This window comes from Perognathus longimembris, chromosome 3 (genome assembly GCF_023159225.1).
Source record: "Perognathus longimembris pacificus isolate PPM17 chromosome 3, ASM2315922v1, whole genome shotgun sequence".
Taxonomy (NCBI): domain Eukaryota; kingdom Metazoa; phylum Chordata; class Mammalia; order Rodentia; family Heteromyidae; genus Perognathus; species Perognathus longimembris.
Genome location: NC_063163.1, coordinates 44,829,313 through 44,843,892, shown reverse-complemented (window position 1 = coordinate 44,843,892; position 14,580 = coordinate 44,829,313). Strand labels below are relative to the sequence as shown.

Below are 14,580 nucleotides of genomic sequence, written 5' to 3'. Positions count from 1 at the left end.
AAAAACCCTCATAATTTGATAAGTATTTTAGAATGTTACAAGATAAAAATCCTTAAGAATTAGACATCAAAAACCTCTGTTGATTTTGTGAACATATTCTTTTACCTAATGAATGATTTACTTAGTTATTTACATTTTAGCCTCCTCATTTTCAACAGCTTCTTTCATGCCTCCTATCTTTTCCTTTCTAAAATTATATTCATCTGAGTTCTGTGATTTCTGTGTTGAGCTAATAGACAAGAAAATTCTGCTGCTGTACTTTGTTTCTGGAGAGAACTGAAAGGCTTTTCTTGTCTGTTTTTATTATGGTAATATGATTAGCACGAGATCTACCACCCTTACATATTTTAAAGCCAAAATAGTCGTAACCTATTTGTTTGGAGAACTAGAGTTATAAGTTACCCCTCAAAAAAAAAAAAAAACCAGAAAAGCAAAAAGGAAGGAAACAAAGTGGAAAAAAACTGTTGATTATTGTTAGGTTGGTATGAAGTGACTGCATAGTACTAGAAAGGAGTAAGTGTTGTCTCTTGGCTATATATAATTTTTCTTTGGTGTTTAATTGGAAAGACCATCAATTGGGAGTTAAGAAACCCATATTTTAGTTGAATGTCCTCAGTATTCGTCATTGTAGTCTCCTGTCTCCTAAAACTAGAGTCTGTCATGAATAAAATTATTATACCCTAGACAGTTTCCAAGTCCCAGAATTCATATGGCATTGCCAGACATGAGTGTCTCACAATGGTGAGACATCTAGCTATTCTGGAGGCTGAGATCTGAGGTTCAGAAACATCTTGTTGAGTAGACAAATTCCAGAACCTCTTATCTCCAACTAACCAGCAAAGAGCCAGAACTGCGGGTGTGGCTTAAGTGGTAGTATAGTTGGGGAGTTGATAAAGCCAAATAAAAACACAAGACCCAGAGTTCAAGCTTCAGTACTGGGGCTTATTTATAGCTGAAAAATTAGTACTATTTGGAGAAGTGGTTTATGACCCTGAACATTAAATCATTCTATTTGTACAATAAGACTGTCTCATGATGTTGCCAATTTGAAGTATGGGATAATATAAAATAATACTCTTGATAATATTCATAATAATAATATTCATTCTGTAAATTTTCAGTTTTTGAGATACTCTGCCCATAATGGTAAGCATCAATTAGTGTGCTCCCTGCCATACACATAAATAGCTTTGACTAAACTGTAAAGGAAACTGAAAAAGAACATATTATACAACCATGAAATGCCCTAGAACTTGCTTTTAATGTCCAGCTTGGGGGAAGAGAGACTTTAGTGTGCCTAGAGGATTAAAAGCTACTAAATTAACATAAGGCGTCTTCATAGATACCAACTTTACTCTGAGACATTGTGAAAATGTATAATCAATATATTTAAAGATAGACGTGTATAGCATATAATGATAATGTAGCACTGATGTTATATCAAGACAACATGAATCCAAGAAAAGCTCTAGAGCTTTTTTTTTTTTTGGTCAGTCATGGGGCTTGAATTCAGGCCCTGAGTGCTGTCCCTGGGCTTTTTGCTCAAGGCACTACTACTCTGCTCTACCACTTTGAGCCACAGCTCTACTTCTGGCTTTTTTCTGTTTATGTGGTACTACTGATGAATCGAACCCAGGACTTCATGCATGCTAGGCAAGCACTCTACTACTAAGCCACATTCCCAACCAGCATCTTAAGAGATTTGTCTGCCAAGGCTCACTTTGCACTAGATGCTTAGCTCTTAGTCCTGAGTAGCTAGAATTATAAGCATGAGCCAGTGCCCGGCTTTTTATTTTTTGTATTTTTAACTGAGGTAGCAGATGGACTTCCACTTCCTCACACCCACTGTCCACCTTACTCTTCCTCTGGTTGCCCAGTCCTGTGGTGCAGGGGGCTGAGGAGTGGTAGAGCCGGAAGTCCTTAAAGAGACAGGCTAGCCAAGTGGACCTCAGGAAAGGGAGTCACAGTGGAAGGGGTAGGCTGACATCCGTGTTCCAAATGGAGCTGTGCCAAAGGTTATGGGTTTCCAAGTACTAGGAGTAGGCAAGTGTGGCACCAAGCCCTCTCTAACACGATATTCTGGTGGAGAACACACTAACCTATTAAGCTTTCCCTAACTCCCTCTCCTGACAAGTGGCTCTTATACTCTTCCCATTAGGACAGTAGGTCGTCTCCCACCTGAGAGCAGCCTTTTCTTTTCCCTAGCCCTTCCTCTTTCCCAGCCACCAGCTCAGGGGTACTCCCTCCTCTCCCTTGTGGCCAACCCATCTGGTTTTATAAGATACTAGGTTGGTGCAAGTGAGTTTTTGTTTTCCTTGTAACTTAAACAGTTCCGGCATTTTTGGTTCTGTTTAAGGAACATAAGATAATGTACATCCCAAGTCGTGGTCCTCTGGGTAAGTGGCGAGCCCTGCACTCATGAGGGCCCCCTCACCAAACTACACACTCACCCCCCCCACTTTAATCATGCTCACCAATAAAACTTGCATTGTGTCAAAAAAAAAAAAAAAGATAATGTAGAAGTTTTAAAGTGATTATCTGTTCAGACCAGGCCAAAAAAAAGTTCACAAGACCCTATCTCAACTAATACATAACTGGGTGTGGTGGTGCACACGTGTTCAGGACAGCTCAGGCAAAAAAAAGTGAGACCTATTCAAAAAAAAAAATGAGAAAAGAAAAACTAATGAAGATATGGCTCAAGTAGCAGAGAAGCTGCCCAGGATATGAACCTGCTGAGCACCAACAAAATAAAGGGGAGGAGTTAAGAGAAGAAAACCTTTACCAAAACTAAGTATTTTCAAGGCATGTAGATTATCCTGAAAAGTTGTATTTAATTTCAATATGACCTTCTAACTTGACCACTATATTGTGTTATTCAGTTCATACATCCTATCTCTTATGTAAATGAAAAGTGAACTGGATTTCAGGGTTTTGTTTTGTTTTTTGTAAAGGTCACGTACAGAGGGGTTACAGTTACATAAGTAAGGTAATGAGAACATTTCTTTTTTAATAGTGTTACCCACTCCCTTCTTTCCTCCCACTTTTCCCCACACACACCAAGTTGTAAAGTTCATTTCCACCATAATGTCTTGTGAATATCACTGTTGCATTGGTCCTATCAGAAGTACTCATGAAGGACTTTACATACCGGTCTTCAGTTCTGTGGCTGACCCTGTCCCTGTATCCCCAGAAAAACTGTAAACTGCTCACCTACTTAAATTACTTCTTCAGAGCTACTTAAAAGGTTAATTTGTTTTGAACATGTAAGCATCTCTTAGTCAACAGAGAATATTATGTCTTTATTCTCATTTCCCTACAGATTTATTTCATCATAAACTTTATAGATTAAGAATAGAAATGTTGTGGCCCGGTGCCAGTGACTCATGCCTGTAATCCTAGCTACTCAGGAGGCTTAGATCTGAGGATCACAATTCAAAGCCAGCCCAGACAAGAAAGTCCTATGAGATTCTGGACAACACCCAGGCCCTGAATTCAAGCCTCATGACTGGAAAAGAAAAGAAATGTACAATAAAATTCATCTTAGAAAACCAGCCAGATATTTTTAGTCGTATTTTCTAGAAACCGAAAGTCTCAACTTCTGCTCATTAAAAATAAATGAGATGAATGTTAATAAACTCTTCATTCCTAGCCTCTTCAATTTCCAAAATAAGCTTCATTCCAAGTCAATAAAGTTTCTTAAGTCATCAGATGTAATTCAAAAAAAAATTTTTAGCCAGGTGCCAATGGCTTACACCTACTCAGGAGCCTGATATCTGAGGACTGTGGTTCAAAGCCAGCCCAGGCAGAAAAGTTTCCACGAGACTCTAATCTCCAATTAATTAACCATTCAAAAACAGAAGTGGTGCTATGGCTCAAAGTGGTAGGGCACTAGCCTTGAGCAAAAGAGCTCAGAGACAGTGCCCAGGCCCTGAGTTCAGTCCCCGTGACTGACGAAAAAAAATTTTTTTTGAATCAACCAAGTTTTTTTATTTCAATTTTTATTTGATATAGTCAAGAATACAGTCATTTCTGGGCTGAAAATATGGCCTAGTGGCAAGAGTGCTTGCCTCATATACATGAAGCCCTGGGTTCGATTCCACAGCACCACATATATAGAAAACGGCACTGTGGCTCAAGTGGCAGAGTGCTAACCTTGAGCAAAAAGAAGCCAGAAACAGTGCACAGGCCGAGTCTAAGGCCCAGGACTGGCAAATAAATAAATAAATAAATAAAAATACAGTCAATTCTACTATATACCCATCCTTTTTATTAGCTGAAATAGTGTCATAAATAGATCAGACAAAAAGTAAATGCATATATATGTGTCACATATATATGATCATATATAAAAAATGTATAGCATATGATATGCCATTCTTGGTGTCACTTTTTGAGAGGGGCCAAGTTAAACTGGAACATCATAATCAGAAGAAGCCAAAATGGTAAAGGATTTAAAATAATAAAAAACCACTAAAGAAACATTGAAGAAGCCACTGAAGGATGTTTGGGGTAGGGTCTCAGTTGTCAAAATGACTGAAAATAGCAGTGGGCATATTTAAAGGGTTAGCATAACTAAGAGAATAAATTTATCCTTAGTAGCTTCAGGGACTATGTAACTTATCCAGTGTGTAACATGTTTGAGCACTTAAAATTCTATGATTTCAAGCCTGAATAGGCTAAATTCCTTTTAGTAAGCTCTTAGGAGGGCTACACTGTTCTAAAAGCAATGTTTCAAAGTACTATATTTAACATTCATCCATGGTCAGCATTTTCTTACATATTATAGAAATAAGATAATAAAATAAATCGATTTATCCCTTTACAGGTACTCTTTCTTTTTTTGCCAGTCCTGGGCCTTGAACTCAGAGCCTGAGCCCTGTCCCTGGCTTTGTTTTGCTCAAGGCTAGCACTCTGCCACTTGAGCCACAGCACTACTTCTGGCCATTTTCTATCTATGTGGTGCTGGGGAATCAAACCCAGGGCTTCATGTCTACAAGGTAAGCACTCTTGCCACTAGGTGAAATTCCCAGCCCCTACAGGTACTCTTATTAGTGAAGGATTAAAAAAAAGTTCATACGGGGCTGGTGATATGGCCTAGTGGCAAGAGTGCCTGCCTCGTATACATGAGGCTCTGGGTTCAATTCCCCAGCACCACATATACAGAAAACGGCCAGAAGTGGCGCTGTGGCTCAAGTGGCAGAGAGCTAGCCTTGAGCAAAAAAAAAAAAAAGAAGCCAGGGACAGTGCTAAGGCCCTGAGTCCAAGGCCCAGGACTGGCCAAAAAAAAAAAAAAAGTTCATACTTTCAAAAAAAGTTCACCTTGGGCTGGGAATATGGCCTGGTGGTAAAGTGCTCGCCTCAAAAAAAGTTCACCTTAATTAGTATTAATTATAAATCAAGTTAGTTGAATCTCATGATTTGTGCTCAAGCAAAATAACTCATACAGAAACAAAACAACCTTAAACAACCCCATAATCTTAACAGAATCAGAATTGAAATACTACATTAAATCTTCACTTCTAGATACTGGGGTTCTAAACCATGCAAAGTAAATTTCCAAAAGTTTTCCTACTGTATGTATAAATTCTCTCCTATGTAACTAGTATTGGTATTTCTGAAAATTATATAAGACAAAAGGGTTTCTTGTTTATAGAAGATCTATGGGCAGTAAAATATTTGCATTGTTCTTTAATTAAACAATCTATCCAACTGCAAAATAAATAGTAAAATATGTCCTCTTAAGCTAATAATTAACGTATATTGTAACCTATCTTATAAGTAACCTCTGTATACTGTATTCGTTTCCTATGGCTACAAAATCATCATATACAAATTACTATGAGTTAAGTGTTAAGCAGCAGAAATTTATTTATTGTAATTTTTTTTCTTTTGCTGGTCCTTGGGCTTGAACTCAGGGCCTGGGGCCCTGGGCCCTGAGCCTCTTTGTGCCTAAGGCTAGTGCTCTACCACTTGAACCAGAGCGCCGCTTCCTGCTTTTTCTGAGTAGTTTATTGGAGATGAGAGCCTTCATGGACTTTCCTGCCCAGACTGGCTTCCAACTGCAATCCTCAGATCCCAGCCTCCTGAGTAGCTAGGATTATAGGCACAAGTCTCCAGCACCTGGCTTAGAAATTTATTATCTTAGAATTTTGAACGTCAGAAATCCAAAATGAGTCTCAGTATATCTAAAACAAAAATGTAGGCAGAGGTGATTCCTTTCTGTAGGCTCCCTTTTTCAACTTCTAGAGCTCATGAGCTAATTCTTGGCTCTTGGCCTATTTTGATGTTCAAAGCTGGCAATGGCTAGTTGAATCTTTGTCTTTGACTCTTCTGCTTTTCTATAACAAACTTAAAAGAACCTTTAATTACAGTGGCTTACTTCAGATAACCTAGTACTGGGGTTTTCAGTTCAGGGCCTTATTTTTCCTAGGTGGGCACTCTACCATTGAGCTACACCTCTAGCACTGTTTTGCTCTGATTATTTTTAGATAGCATCTCACTTCAGGCTGAGGAGTACACCTGGACCTTAATCTGCCTATTTACAATTCTCAGGAATCTAGCATGACAAGCACACTACTGCATCTATTACTGCATCCAGCTATTGGTTGAGAAGTGATCTCATTCACTTTCTCCCACACTTCACCCTGAGACTGGTCTTGAACTTCAGTCTTCCCTTTTCTCAGCCACCCAAGTAGCAAAGAATACAGCATTAACTACTTACTGGCTTCCAACTCAGGGTAATCTAATTTTTTGAGCAGCCCAGTAGCTGCCTTAACTTTCATTTCTGACTTGAACTCCCTCTAGCCATGTAATATAACACAGCACAGATTCTAGAGACTAGAGCACAGACAGAGACCATTGGACATGTTTGGTAGGTCATTATTCTGCCTGCCATATGTATAATTAACTTTTCCTTTAGTTTATTTTTTTCAGAATCTCCATGGACTATAATTCATCTCCTTTTTTCCTGTTTAGTCTTTGAAGGTAACTTATGAAGCAAAATAAAGATTACTGTAAGAGTCATTTATATTTTTATTAAAATTATAAACTAAGGGGCTCGGAATGTGGCTTAGTGGTAGAGTGGTTGCCTAGCATGCATGAAGCCCTGGGTTCAATTCCTCAGTACCACATAAACAGAAAAGGCTGGAAGTGGTGCTGTGGCCCACATGGCAGAGTGCTAGCCTTGAGCAAAAAGAAGCTCAGGGACAGTGCCTAGGTCCTGAGCTCAAGCCCCAGGACTGGCCAAAAAAAATTATAAACTAAATACCTTAGTCCTTAACTTGTAAACTTGGTTATTCCTGGTAAAATTTAACAACAATCACTTTCAAGGTCTTTTCAAGATTTTTTTCCCTTTATTTTGGAGGTTCTAAGTTTTGTTGTTTTGGTTTTTTTTGTTTTTTTTGTTTTGTTTTGTTTTTTCTCAGAGTCTCCTGCTTATGAAGCAAGTGTTCTGTTGCGCTTTTTGTGCTGGTTATTTTTTTTTATTTTTTTGGCCAGTCCTGGGCCTTGTACTCAGGGCCTGAGCACTGTCCGTGGCTTCTTCCCGCTCAAGGCTAGCACTCTGCCACTTGAGCCACAGCGCCGCTTCTGGTGTGCTGGTTATTTTTAAGACAGGGTCTCACTTCCTGCCCAGGCACTTGCCTGGGCCATGATGCACCTATTTTAGGCTTCCCATCATAGCTAGGCTAACAGGCACACAACACTTCACCTAGCTCTTGGTTGAGAAGAGATCTCTTGAATTTTCCAGCCTGTTACTCTCTTTAAACCATGATCCTCCCAATCTTAGCCTTTCAGATAAGTAGGATTACAGGCATAAGCCACCAGCACCCAGTTTGACTTTACGTTTTTTAACTGCATTTATTTCCAAATGTACTTACAATTTGATCAACAAACAAAACCTTTGAGTAGTTAAACTCTTTGAGTCTAATAAATTAGCCTGGTGTGAAGCAACATGACTATAATCTCAGCACTCAGGAGGGTGAGGCAAAACAATCATAAGTTTCAAGCCAGCATAGTTTACATAGTAAGTCTCTGTCTCCTAAAAAAAAAAAATTAAACTTACATATACAGAGCATCTTACATTCTTGGAAATATTTATGTACTCTTGACAAAATAGTAAAATTCTCTACATTAGTCAAATAATAAAGACAGCCTGAAAAGCAGACCTTTTCCCTAAATTCCAAAATTCTGAATCAGAACTCCAAACCCAATCTCCAGTTACCTCTATGTTGCTGTGGGGGAGGGGTGGATGAGGATGTACTCTGTACACAGGCACTTCAAAATCAACATGTTACAATCAACATGACCAGACTTATTCCTCTATTTTCCCTGTCTCAGGATACAGAAAAGCCCCTGAGCTGTCCACACCAGAAACCTTGGAATCGGGGTATATGCCTCTTTTCTTCTCTTCCCTACCCAACTGTTCCTAAACTACTTTAGTTTTATATTGCAGGTTTCTGCATCCTTACTTTGCTCCAACTGGACCTTCCATCTCAGGACATTAATATATTTGTTTCTTCCTTTGTCTGCAAGGTTCTTCCTTCTTGTTTAGCCCACCGAGTTCCTATTTATTTATTAAGTTTCTGCTTAACCATCCCAGCTTAGGAAGGCTTCATTTAAATCTCTAGTGGTAGACAAATTTGTTTCACTACAGTCTATAATTTTGTTGCTTGACATAGTTGTAATTTGTATGATTATTAATAGAGTATACGATAAGAAAACCAGGTTATTTTGTTCACCCCTGTATTCTCAAGGCCTAGCAAGGAACACTGAGCACATGACAAAGAGTAGGAACTAAATAGTTACCTGGGAATACTTACATAAGTACTGAATAAATAAATGCAATGTCTTATGTATTGTCATTTCATTCTCATTGCTACTTTTTAAATTCAAGAGCTCATTATTTCATGTCTGGATACAATGGCCTCCAAACACTTCCTACTATCTCACTTACATTTTCTAATCTGTTCTCTAGTACCTTCATTAATAAATTTCTAAAATAAAAATCTCATCATATTATTCATTAGTTTAAGATTTACCAACGGCATCATTTTAAAGGTAACACATAAGGTTCTTACTAGTCTATCCACTTGAGTAGGTAGAACTTTCTCAAGTCTTCCAAAGATAGAGTACAAATCATAGTGGACTATCTAATTTGCTTAAACATGCCAGCTTCTTTCCAACTTCCTTATTTTCTACACTCCCTTGATTTTGCTTAAACTGCTTTGTTTCTATGCCTGTTTCTACTGTCTTCTATACGAGTGCAACTCATTCCAGTCCTTTAAGCCTCACCAAAAGTGTCCTTCAAGACTTGGCTTACCTCCCTGAAACCTTCCTCAATGACCTATTCCTGGCCTATGTTTAGTGTTCCTCAATATTTACCATAATGCAATTTTTTTTAAAGAAAATTCACCTTCTTGCTAAAGAGACTACATATTGTTCATCTCTATGTCTTTAGTATGGACTATGATAAATGCTTGATTAATTCTGTGTGAAAACACATAAAAACCCCAGCTTAAAAAAAATGCTCACTTCACTTGGCTGGGAATGTGGCTCAGTGGTAGAGTGCTTGCCTAGCATGCATGAAGCCCTAGGTTTGATTCCTCAGTACCACATACACAGAAAAAGCCAGAAGTGGTGCTGTGGCTCAAGTGATAGAGTGCTAGCCTTGATCAAAAGAAGTTCAGTGACAATGCCCAGCCCCTAGTTCAAGCCTCAGAACTGGCAAAAGAGAGAGAGAGGGGGGGGGGGAAGCTCACTTCAGAATTAGATATAAGTACTAGAAAAAAACAACAAAATAAAACATGAAAACAACCTAACTGTCCAGGAACAGAAATGGTAGAACCCACTAAAAGATATGCATCAGAACAATTTAGAATAAAGACCATAAAAATGACATAGGAATTCATATATTCATAACATGTTAAATGAGATAAATGATTAAGACAACTATGTGGCCATAGGCAGAAAAGTAATGAGTTTCAGTCCAGAATAAGTAAAGTTAACAAAAGAAGAACAAATGCATAAAATTGTATAGATCAAGTAGTAGAGGTCGGGGCTGGGGATTTAGCTCAGCGGAAGAGCGCCTTCCTGGAAAAAAAAAAAAATCTATAAAAGTGGTAGAGGGGCTGGGGATATAGCCTAGTGGCAAGAGTGCCTGCCTCGGATACACGAGGCCCTAGGTTCGATTCCCCAGCACCACATATACAGAAAACGGCCAGAAGCGGCGCTGTGGCTCAAGTGGCAGAGTGCTAGCCTTGAGCGGGAAGAAGCCAGGGACAGTGCTCAGGCCCTGAGTCCAAGGCCCAGGACTGGCCAAAAAAAAAAAAAAAAAGTGGTAGAGGTATTCATCTAGCAAATGTGAGTCCCTGGGTTTTATCTCCTGTACTATCCACACAGGAATTATGTCACATTATGATCTTAAATCAATAGAAAATAACTACAGGGAACATGAAAACTATGAGTTAAGCAATCATATAGATTATTTCATTGCCTGTATTCAGAAATTTAAAATGTTACTATAATATTCTAACTACAATTAAAATTAAATCTATGATATTAATATAGTAGATGTACATATGTACACAGATCTACACATATGTTTATATACATATATACAATACATACATGTGCATAATGTGTATGTATATATGTGTTGCATAATTTGTATGTGTGGATATATACACATACGCAAATAAATTTTTCAGTTCTGTCTCCTAAAAATCCAAGAAACAAAAACACTTCAAAATAAGTGAACACATGTAATACTCTCTAACTTCATTTCCACTAAGAAGAAACAGCTCCTTAGGAAAAAAAATCTTATTCCAGGGCTGAAGAAGGATAAGCATAAGATAAAAGGGACATCTTACTTAAAAATGATATGGGCAAATCATAAAACAATATGAAAAAGGTCTTCTGTTAAATCTAAGACAACTTGACCATCAAAATAATTAAATATACAGTTGAATACTTACAGATTACAGTTACCTATGTAACTTATCCTCCAGTGGTCTAGAAAAATGTATACACATATAAATGTTGATAAGGGGAAGGTGCAGATATCGATAAGAAAAAACAGAAATGGAAACAGGAATGTATATCATATAGATAATAAATAAGTAAATAAGGAAAACAGAAGAATTCCACTTATAGGAGAATGGTGTGGTCTGTGTTTAGTCATTTTTCAACCATTATTAGAACTAAGGGATGGGAAATATAAAGGGTAATTCTGATGACAAGCAAGGTATAACTTTAATATCTCCCTCTATTGCCATATCTGAAGAATACAATTTCAGATGTGGCAAGGTCATAAAAGACAAAGACTTGATAATTTCCAAAGTAAAAAAAGTTAAAAAGACATGATAATTATTTGTAGTGTCTGACACAAGAATATCTCCCATAAGTGGAAGGGAATACTATGAAGGATCAACCTACAAAATTGAAATATAGATAGTATTATTTCAATGTAAACTAATGAAGTTTATAGGCAAACTACACTCAGGTTAGGAGTGAAGGGCCAGGATCTGTGTAGCTTAACAAAATCATTCAGGAAAAAAAATATGAATAAAATCACATACATATAAAAAGAGAACTCACCTATGCAAACAAATGATAGTTCTTCAAATTGTTTTTTGCAAGTTTTTAAATTTGAAGTTATTTCCAACTTAAAAGTTTTCTTTTTTAAGTAAGCTGACCTCAGAGAAATATCAACAGCAAAAAAGAGAGGTTGAAAACCTTGCTAAATGATTTCAACTGCTTTCAAGTTACCATTAAAAATGTTTTAAGAGCTTACATTCTTTCTTGAAAGATGAAGAGACCTACACCTTTTCACAGTTTCATCTAAATAAGTTAATATGTTAAAGGCAACATTCCAACAGTTGTAGCTTACTCATTAGAAACAGCAGGAGGGGGGAAAAAGCATTGAAATTATAAGACCTCGGTTCTCAACACAACCCATATTTACTATTCCTTTACTGGTATTGCATTCCACTTTTCAAAAGTAAATACCAGATTTTAAATTACAACTCCGGTTTTACACTTATGACAAGAAGAGCATGCAGGAGCATAGAGTAGATGGGTGGAAAAGATTAGGGTAAGGATCATTACTGTAGAGCTGAAAATGTATGCCCTAATTGAGTATATCACTTTTTGCAGTATTAAATTTTACATGGCGTTAGTAAAAAAGGTCTTTTTCTTTCTATTTTCCTCTTCAAAATAGTAATTCAGGAATTTACACCCCCTTGTGGACAAACATAAAACTCTTGGTTTTCAAAAGCCAGTTTTTTTCTTTTGTTCATGCACAGAATTGTTTCAATTTTAGTGAATCAAGAAATTTTAACAAAAGCAGTTTGGCCTATTAAGTAAGATTTTATACAAAATCAGACTTTAAATCATCTAAGAAAGCTCCACCTAAGTTTTAAGCAGAGTAAAATTAATTGCATGTCTTCAATAGGAAAAATTCATGTATATACTTACTATCTACTGGCATATAGTGGGTATACATCATACCACTTCAAAAAATTCTTTCAGGCTGGGAATGTGACTCAGTGGTAGAGTGCTTGCCTAGCATTCATGAAGCCCTGGGTTCAATTCCTCAGTGCCATCTGAACAGAAAAGACCAGAAGTGGTGCTGTGGCTCAAGTGGTACAGTGCTAGCCTTGGGAAAAAGCAGCTCAGGGACAGTACCCAGGCCCTGAGCTCAAGCTCCAGAACTTGGAAGTAGAGGGGTTCTGTCAAAAATTCTACAGTTGAGGATACCAAGTTGTGTTATTTACCTAGTTGTGATGATAAAATCTTGCTACAGATTTCCCCAAAATATACCATGTATCCAGAGTTTCCCCAATGGATTCTTCCCAGAGATACATTATATTTTAAAAGTAGGAAAAAAATGTATGACTATCTCTGGATATTAAAAGTGTGGATGGTTCTTATGTTCTGTATTTTAGTCTGTCCTGGAATGTTTAATAGAAAAAGCAATAAAACTGTCCTGTTTCCATATATTACTCTTACGAAACAGTAAATCCTTTTCTTTTTATTAATTGGACATAAATTTTTTTACAAGGTGTTGTGCAAAGAGGGTGCAGTTACTTAGTAGGGCAGTGTGTACATTTCTTGTGATATCTTACGACCTGTTTTTCTATCCCTTGTCTAGGTCAGGTTGACATATATGCAATATACAATGTATCAAGAACATATACAGTATTCACAGATTTGGTCTCTACTGTCTCTCCGTCTCCCTTTGTTAACAGTCATATATCAGGGAGATCATGCCCCTTTGTTTTCTGTGTTCTAGGCTTGTCTCACTCAGCATTATTTGTTCAAGTTCTGACCATTTCCTTTTTCACCTGACAAGAATCATTACTTGTATTTGTCAAAAATCATTTATCAGGCTGATTTATCATTTTAAAGGTCTCTTGAACAAAAATGCTAACCTTCAATGGCAATTGAAAACACCCATTAAAGAAGCTATTTATTTGAAGAAAAAAAAAGGTCACTAACATTTACCAATAAGCCAAACACTGTCAAAAGGCCAACACACTACTCTGCCATGTAATTTTTTCATCCCAAGTCCATTTCTTCTTCAGTTTCATCTACATGATATGAATGGGTGCTGACATGTGAAAAGAATATATATATTCAGTGTGTTTTACGTACATAGGATTGGGTACTTAAATTAGCATATTTGTGAGTTTAATAGCATTATATTGCCTTCAACTTAAAAAAAAGTTATAGTTCAGCAAATGTTTTACAATAGGAACTGATTCAACAGTAATATCCAATACTTTAAACTGAATTCTTTAGACAACAAGCATAATCTTAAATTGTAATCATGTAGGAGTTGAGTTTTGTTTTGGTGGGTTTTTTTGGTCCCATCCTGGGGCTTGAACTCAGGGTCTGCAGAGGTGCTGTCCCTGCACTTTTATTGCTCAAGGCTAGTGCTCTGCCATTTGAACTACAGCTCTACTTCTAGCTTTTTGCTAGTTTATTCCTGCCTGGGCTGGCTTGAACTGCAATCCTCAGATCTCAATCTCTCTCTCTTTTTTTTTTTTTTTTTTTGCCAGTCGTGGAGCTTGAACTCAGGGCCTAAGCACTATTGCTGGCTTCTTTCTTATTGCTCATTCTACCACTTGGACCACAGTGCCTCTTCCGGATTTTTTTGTATGGCTGTGGTGCTGAGGAATCGAACTCAGGGCTTCATGCATGCTAGACAAACACACTACTGTTTAGCCACATTCCCATTCTATTTGTTTTCAATTTAATCTTAACTAGCTTACTGGTAGAGAAGGTAAGTCTCCTAGGCAAATGAATGATTAAAAGAGGATATTTAAAGGAAAATATTAAAATATTGACAGCTTTTATCATTTATCGTCATATCACTGCGCCCAATTTTCGAAGGCAGACATGTTTTGCGTAAGTCTGGCGTTTCCACCTACCAGCTGTTAACACTTGGGGCCAAAGTCCTTAATCTGGGCCTCACCACCTGTAAAACGAGGGCAGCACTTACTTCCTAGAAGGGCTGTGAGCAATAAGCAAGCTTAACCCGCAAAGCGTTTCTCCTGCAGTGTCTTGTACCAGTCAGTA

At 37.5% G+C, this 14,580-nt stretch overlaps 1 long non-coding RNA gene across 1 annotated transcript; it reads left to right on the top strand.

Moving 5' to 3' along the window:
• The first annotated feature begins 4,250 nt into the window (after positions 1-4,250).
• LOC125348306 lies at positions 4,251-5,948 on the top strand. The gene is made up of 3 exons (XR_007210346.1): positions 4,251-4,825; positions 5,040-5,069; positions 5,369-5,948. It is a non-coding gene; the product is annotated as an uncharacterized LOC125348306 (long non-coding RNA).
• Positions 5,949-14,580: the final 8,632 nt, after the last annotated feature.